This window comes from Aphelocoma coerulescens, unplaced genomic scaffold (assembly GCF_041296385.1).
Source record: "Aphelocoma coerulescens isolate FSJ_1873_10779 unplaced genomic scaffold, UR_Acoe_1.0 HiC_scaffold_75, whole genome shotgun sequence".
Taxonomy (NCBI): domain Eukaryota; kingdom Metazoa; phylum Chordata; class Aves; order Passeriformes; family Corvidae; genus Aphelocoma; species Aphelocoma coerulescens.
Window position 1 is genome coordinate 1,830,486 of NW_027184061.1, and position 6,727 is coordinate 1,837,212.

Sequence of the window (6,727 nt, forward strand, 5' to 3'; positions counted from 1 at the left end):
GCCCCGGCTCGGGCCGCAGCCCCCGGGGCAGCCCCACGGCAGCTCCAAGGCTCCGCCAGCCGGGATGGAACGTGGGAGGGGGAGCAGGGCAAGGGCCGGGGCTGTCGGTGCCCAGGGGACACAAGGGACAGCGGGGGCACTTCACAAGCATTGCATGCAAAAGTAACAGAATAATTGGGTGAACAACCACAACAACAACATTGGCCCTGTGAGTGCTGGTGGGGGTCACACAAGGCCATTTCATAGACTCAGAATCTTCAGAGCTGGAAGGAACCCACAAGGATCGTGGAGTCCAACTCTAAAGGGAATGGCCCCCGTGGGGTCAAATCACAACCTTGGCATCACTGGCAGCGTGCCCCAACCAAGGGCACATTCCTGTGGAAGCCCAGGTTTTACACCTATATTCATCTATATCCATATCTATCTATATCTACCCATTGATCTACAGGGTTACTCTAGAAATACGTGGCGTTACAGAAACAGGATCAGTTCTGGGATGGTCCAAGAAGGAGCAAGAAAGCCCCAGCGCAGGCAGCCACACATCAGCTTCCACATCATCTCCTCTTCCTGCAGCTTCATCTCCTGGAGACCAGGCACTGAGGTGACCCTGCAAAGTGGCACCGAGGTGACCCTGAGAGCCAGTGCAAGGCAGACGCTGCGGCTGAGGAAGGACATCCCCGTGCTGGGGGGGAAGAGGCGAAGCTGAGCCTGCCCAGCAGGGAGAAGGTCCTCTCTGCATCCCCTGCCACGGGGCAGTTTGGGCCCTGCTGCAGATACGGCCGCGGACTTGAGCAGGTCCCGCTCCTGAGTTTACCCTCTCCAAGGAACGCACACTCTGCATCGCCCAGGACCTCGACCCTGCAAGGAGGAGCAGAGGCAGCGCTGGCAGCACAGGGGGACACGTTGTGCCCCCGTGCCCCCCAGGCCCTGCCCGGCTCCCCGGGACTCACGAGGAGCTGAAGCTGCTGCCGTCCCCCCAGGGCAGCCCCTGGCCCCGTCTGGGCAGCCCGAGGCAGGGATGTGCGCTCCCACAGAGGGGAAGGGGAACTCCTGGGAAGGAGAGGAGCGGCAGTGGGAGCTGCCCCAGCCCCTCGGGGGGACGCACGCCCAGGGCTCCCCCGCACCCCGGGGCTCCTTCCCTGCGAGGCCCTGGGGCAGGGCTGCACCCCCGACCCACGAGCACCGAGCCCGGCCCAGGAGCCCCCCAGGCTCCCCTCTGCCACCCCACAGCCCCTGCAGCCCCTCACTCACCATTTCCTCATCCTTGAGCACGGCCAGGGAGGCCCCGAGCTCGGAGCACCGAGCCTGACCCTGACCCAGGTCCCCTGATCCCTCGAGAGGAAGTCACAGACCCCGTGGTACCCGACTCAGCCGTTGGGACAGGCCAGCAGCACCGGAGCCGCAGGTGCAACTGGGGGAACTGGAGTTTTACCACATTTCCTGCTGGACAGCGAAGGGGAGAAGGTCCGAGGATCGCCCTGCACAGGCAGCGGGGACCCCGCTCTGCCCCGGGGGGCTGGGCCGAGGCAGCTGCCCCTCCCTTACCTGACTGCACAGCCAAGGCCACCCCCAAAGCCAGGAGCAGCAGAACCAGCAGGGTGACAGGGATGGGATCTGAACCACTCACCTGGAGCGGGAAAGAGCCGCTGGAGGCACTGGCCAGGGCCAGGGGACAGCCTGTGGCAGGAGAACTGCCCAGGGCTGGGGGCAGCCGGGGGCGTTGGGCCCGGCCACTGCAAACCACGAGGCTTCTCCCAGAGCCCTGGGAACAGCCACAGCCCTGCCGGCCCTGTGCTCCTGGGCTGACACTGCCCCTCCCTACAGGCCACAGCGCTGGCCCTGCACTCACCCAGGAATCCTCCAAGGGTTCTTTTCTGGATGTCCCCGGTTCCTGATGCGTCCTGGGGATCCAGGGCTTCATTCACAACCCCGCGAACGGAGCAGAATTCCCTCTCCTCCAGCCCACAGCCGGCACTTCCCCGCTCAGTGCAACCAGCACCTTGCTCCCGAGGCATCAGCAGTGCTGAAAAACCCTTTCGCAGGAGCCTCAGGAACAGTTTTACCACCACGGCGATGGCCGGTTGGAAGGACCCCGATGAGAGGCCCCGGCTGGTTCCGGCCCTGCGGGAGCCCCAGGCTCAGGAGGGCGGTGCCGGCTCAGTCCTGCCCTTCCCCGCCTGTGCCCTTCCTGCAGCTTGGTGGCGACAGAGGAGCTGTGGTCGTGTGGCTGCTGTAACCGAGCCCAAAGCAACTCCCCCCAGAGCGGAGCCTCCACCTTCAGCAGACGCTGCCAGGACAGACAGAAAGCTCTCAGCTTCTGGGCTCTGCTTACCAAGGGAACAGCTCCATCCCCACCTGCCCGGCTATTCCCGTTCTGGCATGGTGCCGATCCTAAAAGTAACATATTTTGGGCACAGATATGGAATACAATAATGCTGTGCCTTACCCATGACAAAAATTCATAAAATAATAAGAAACACAACAGTAGCAGCAGCATTGGCACCGTAACAGTGCCGGGGGTCACACAAGGACAGTTCACTGAATCACAGAATCCTCTGAGTTGGACAGGACCCACAAGGGTCACCGAGTCCAGCTCTTAAGGGAACGGCCCACATCGGGATTGAACCACAACCTTGGCATTATTGGCACCGTGCTCCTGAATCAGGGGGATGGGGAAGCAGAGATAAAATGATTTACTAAGAATTGGTTTGTTAGAAGCAATGCATACAGATTGCCCAACACTTATTGTGCCTACCAAAGCAGGATGAGAAGATATGAGACTATTGATAAAGGGAAGGAATCTTGACCAAAGATCCTGTTGTTAACCTAAAGCTAACTCAAACCAGTCTTGAAGTTTGGACTTAGCCCGGGGACATAAAGAGCACGCCCAGGGAGGAAAGGTGAAAAGTTCGGTATGAGGAAGATCCTTTACTTCATCTGAGGAAGACTCTTATTCATCTCGGAGACCCCTGCCCACGACCACCAGACAACACTGCACAAGCACAATGCGGATGTAAATGACTTTTGGGCTCACTGGAATACGAAGCGAGGCTGGGCGGGGCTAGGTGATGAATATGTATAGACGGATTGGGGAACTCAATGAATATGGAACTTGTAACCCGATAAATACCGAGCTGAATGCAGCTGTCGGCACGCATGGCTTTGGAGGAGCGATCCCCCGTGTGTCCCAGCGCTGGAATAAACACACCTACTGTACCACTTATTCCAGTAGTGGAGTCTTTCCCGCTCATCACTCCTGCCGAGGCAGCAGCGGCAAGGAGAGCGCGGGCAGCCGCTCCCGCAGCGCCCTCACGCCAGGGCGAACACGGCGCCCACACGGCACAACGAACCCGCCCCAGCCCCCTGCCGCCCCCTCCGCCCGCAGCCAGCCCCGAGCCCCGCCACAACCGAGCGCTGAACTCACTCGCGGCTCCGCCGTGGTTGCCGTCCCCTTAAACCAGCTCTCCTCTGCTCCGTTCCGGCCAGCGACGAACAAGGACTGACGGCGAAAGCTGCCCATCGGGCGCTGGCCCGTTCTTCTCTTCCCTGCCCTCTCGGGTCTCGCAGCGTCACCGGCCCGAGCTCAACCCGCCCGGGGCCGGCTCGAACCTTCCCCCGCCGGGGCGAGCAGCTCCCGCAGCCTCCTCAGCCCCGGAGCCCTCGCAGCCCCCGCTCTTTCGGGCCGTTCCCGCCGCCCGCAGCGAGGGGCGCGGGGGCTCCTCCTGAACTCCCCTGCCCTCGGTCCCTCCTGGGCACGGCCGGGCATTAGCCCGGCTCCCGGGGCTGTCCCGGCACCGGCTGCTGCCACAGGGCACGGCGTTGCTGTAGAGTTTGTTGTTAAACCCAACAACAGATCTGGGGCGGGGTTCAAGCCTAGAAACCCTCGGGGAGCCCTCGGGAGCTCGGAGCAGCACGAGGGGCTTAAAGGATCCCCCAAGACCTCCAAGCAGCAGCTCTGCAGCCCAGAATGGAGATGATTCCAGACCCCACGGTCCATCCCGGGGTTGGAGATGTGAGAGCGGAGCAGGCGCGGAGCTGCTGGATGGAGCTTCCAGCCCCCGTCGGATCCACCGGGGTACGACAGAGTCAGTGATGGGCGTCTGTCGGGGCTCGGTGTCTGTCAGCGTTTGCAATCCACGTGGATAAGCCGAGTCCACACTGGCAGCAATCCCCACCAACACCTGCTCTCTCTCCTCTCTTTTCCATGACAGATTTTGTGCTGCTTCCTTTCACCTTAATGACCTGGAAAGCAAAATCCACAGCTGGCCCACGGCCATCCCTGCTGCCTTCCAGGTCTCCAGCCTTGATCCTCCGTCCACTCCCTGCCAGCTCGGAGGAAGGAGATTTCACCCACTGGCACCACGTCCCTCCTCTCACTGTGTCCCATTTTGCCCAGTTGGTATTTCTGTAACTGCCTGCGAGCGCAGCCGGACCCTCCCTGCGGCTGGTTAATGCTGGAGTGAATTATTGCAGCGATTACCGGGCTGGGCTGGGCCTGGCTGGGTGCCCGGCGCCACCAAACCCGCTCTGTCACTGCCCCCCTCAACCTGGGCACGGAACAGAACACAGCAGGAAAGGCGGCAGGGTCAGGACAAGAGTAGGGAAAGATCACTCATGGAAATAACAGACTCGACTTGGGGAAACGAATTGGATTTATTGTCAAACAAATCACAGCAGGAGAATGAAAAGTGAAAAGCATCCTAAAAGTAACACCTTCCCCCGACCTCTGCCTCTTTCCCGAGCTTCCCTTTATCCCCGATTCCCTCCCTCCTCCGCACCCAGGGGCAGAGGGGCTGGGGGTCACAGGAATCCTTGTCCTGCTCCAGCCTGGGGTCCCTGCCGCGGGACACAGTCCCTCAGGAGCAGGCTGCTCCAGCGGGGATCCCCCACGGCCTCACGAGTCCCGCCAGGAGCCACTTCCACGGCTCTGCAGGGGCTTCCCACGGGCTCGGGGCCTCTCTCAGGCATCCCCTGCTCCGGCCCGGGCTCCTGCCGGGGCTGCAGGTGGGTCCCTGCACCATCCCGGACTCACCCGCAGTTCCCAGTGCCCTCAGCTCCCGGTCACACGGAGTTCCGGGCGGTTCAGGGCAGCAGCGGTTCTGTGGCCTCCAGCCCGGGCCGGGCCCAGCGCCAAGAACGCTCCTCAGCCGAGGTTTCCGGGAAATGGCGGAGTGCGGGGAAAGGGAGGGAGCTCCGTGCCGTGTGCAGAGCCCGCCCCTCGCTGCGATTGGGCGGTGCTGCCGTCAGTCGTGGTTCTGGCGCGCTGATTGGTCGGAGCGGGGAGCAGCCCGGGCCCGGAGCCGCCGGCAGGGCGGCCGTGGCGCAGCAGAGGCGCCATTGGCGGAGCGTCTGTGCGGGCCCGGGAGCGGCGGCGGCGGCCGGAGCCCGGTGAGGCGGCGGCGGAGCTCGGAGGCGGCCCCAGCGCAGCGTCCGCGGGCGGGGCAGCCACCTCTGTCCTACCCACAGCAGCCGGGACGAGCCAGCGCTGCTCCGGCACCGGCTCCTGCCGAGGCAGCAGCGGCAAGGAGAGCGCGGGCAGCCGCTCCCGCAGCGCCCTCACGCCAGGGCGAACACGGCGCCCACACGGCACAACGAACCCGCCCCAGTCCCCTGCCGCCCCCTCCGCCCGCAGCCAGCGCCGAGCCCCGCCAGAACCGAGCGCGGCTCCCACCTGCGCTGGGGCCGCCTCCGAGCTCCGCCGCCGCCTCAGCGGCTGTTCCCAGTCACCCCCAGTATGATCCCGCTCACTCCCAGTATGTTCCAAATCACTCCCAATGGGATCCCAGTTGCCCCCAGCATGATCCCAGTTGCTCCCAGTCATGCCCAGTATGGTTCATTTCACTCAGTCTTAAAGAGTTCAGTGTGGCCCCAGTCACTTCCAGTATGAACCCAGTCATATCTTCTGTGATGCCTTTTGCCCCCATTGTGGCCCCAGTTGCTCCCAGTATGAGTCCGGTCACCCCCAGTATGATCCCAGTAGCTTCCCGACACTCCCATTATGAATCTGGTTTGATCCCTGTCACCCCCAGTATTATGCCAGTCACTCCAACATGACCCTGTCACTCCCAGTATGATCCCAGTATGACCCCAGCATGGGCCAGCTGCTCCCAGGATGATCCCAGCTGCCCCTTGCATTTTTCCAATTGCGCCCTTTCACCACCACTATGGTTCCAGTCAGTCCCAGTATGATTCCAGTCAGTCCCAGGATGATCCCAATCATGCCCACTATATCCCAGGAGCACCCAGTTGCTCTCAGCATGCTCCCAGTAGCCCTCAGTGTGGTCCCAGTATATCCCAGTATGATTCCTGGTGCCCCAGTTCTGCTCCCCCTGGGTTCTGGTCCCAGTCCTAGTGCATCCCAGTGTCCCAGTCTGTCCCAGCCCATGCCAGCCTGTCCCTCTCTGTCCTGGTCCCTTCCCAGCAGCCGCTGCCGTTTCCCAGATCCTGCTCCCCCCGCCCCATTCCTGGACACTGGGACCCCCCTGCATCTCCTTCCCCAGCTCCAGGACCCCCCTGCACCCCCTGACCCTGACCAACTCCCCCTGCCCCCCCTTTCCGGGTATCCACCTCTCCCAGCCCCTGGATCCCCCTTTTCCCTGACTCCGGGGACCCCCGGACCCCCATTCCCGGCCATCCCGGGGCACCTCAGCCCCAGGCCTCCCTTTGCTGGGAAACCCGAACTGGGCACGGGGCTCTGCAGCTGCTCTGGGATTTGTGATCACCCAAA

At 62.8% G+C, this 6,727-nt stretch overlaps 1 long non-coding RNA gene and 1 pseudogene across 1 annotated transcript; both read right to left on the bottom strand.

Annotated features, from left to right (window-relative positions):
* Nucleotides 1-492: 492 nt before the first annotated feature.
* LOC138102431 (uncharacterized) lies at nucleotides 493-2,015 on the bottom strand (annotated as a pseudogene).
* A 14-nt stretch (nucleotides 2,016-2,029) lies between these two features.
* Nucleotides 2,030-5,422, bottom strand: LOC138102457 (uncharacterized). The gene is made up of 3 exons (XR_011147424.1): nucleotides 5,033-5,422; nucleotides 3,425-4,242; nucleotides 2,030-2,287 (listed from the first exon to the last, which is right to left on the bottom strand). It is a non-coding gene; the product is annotated as an uncharacterized lncRNA (long non-coding RNA).
* Between the last annotated feature and the right edge of the window lie 1,305 nt (nucleotides 5,423-6,727).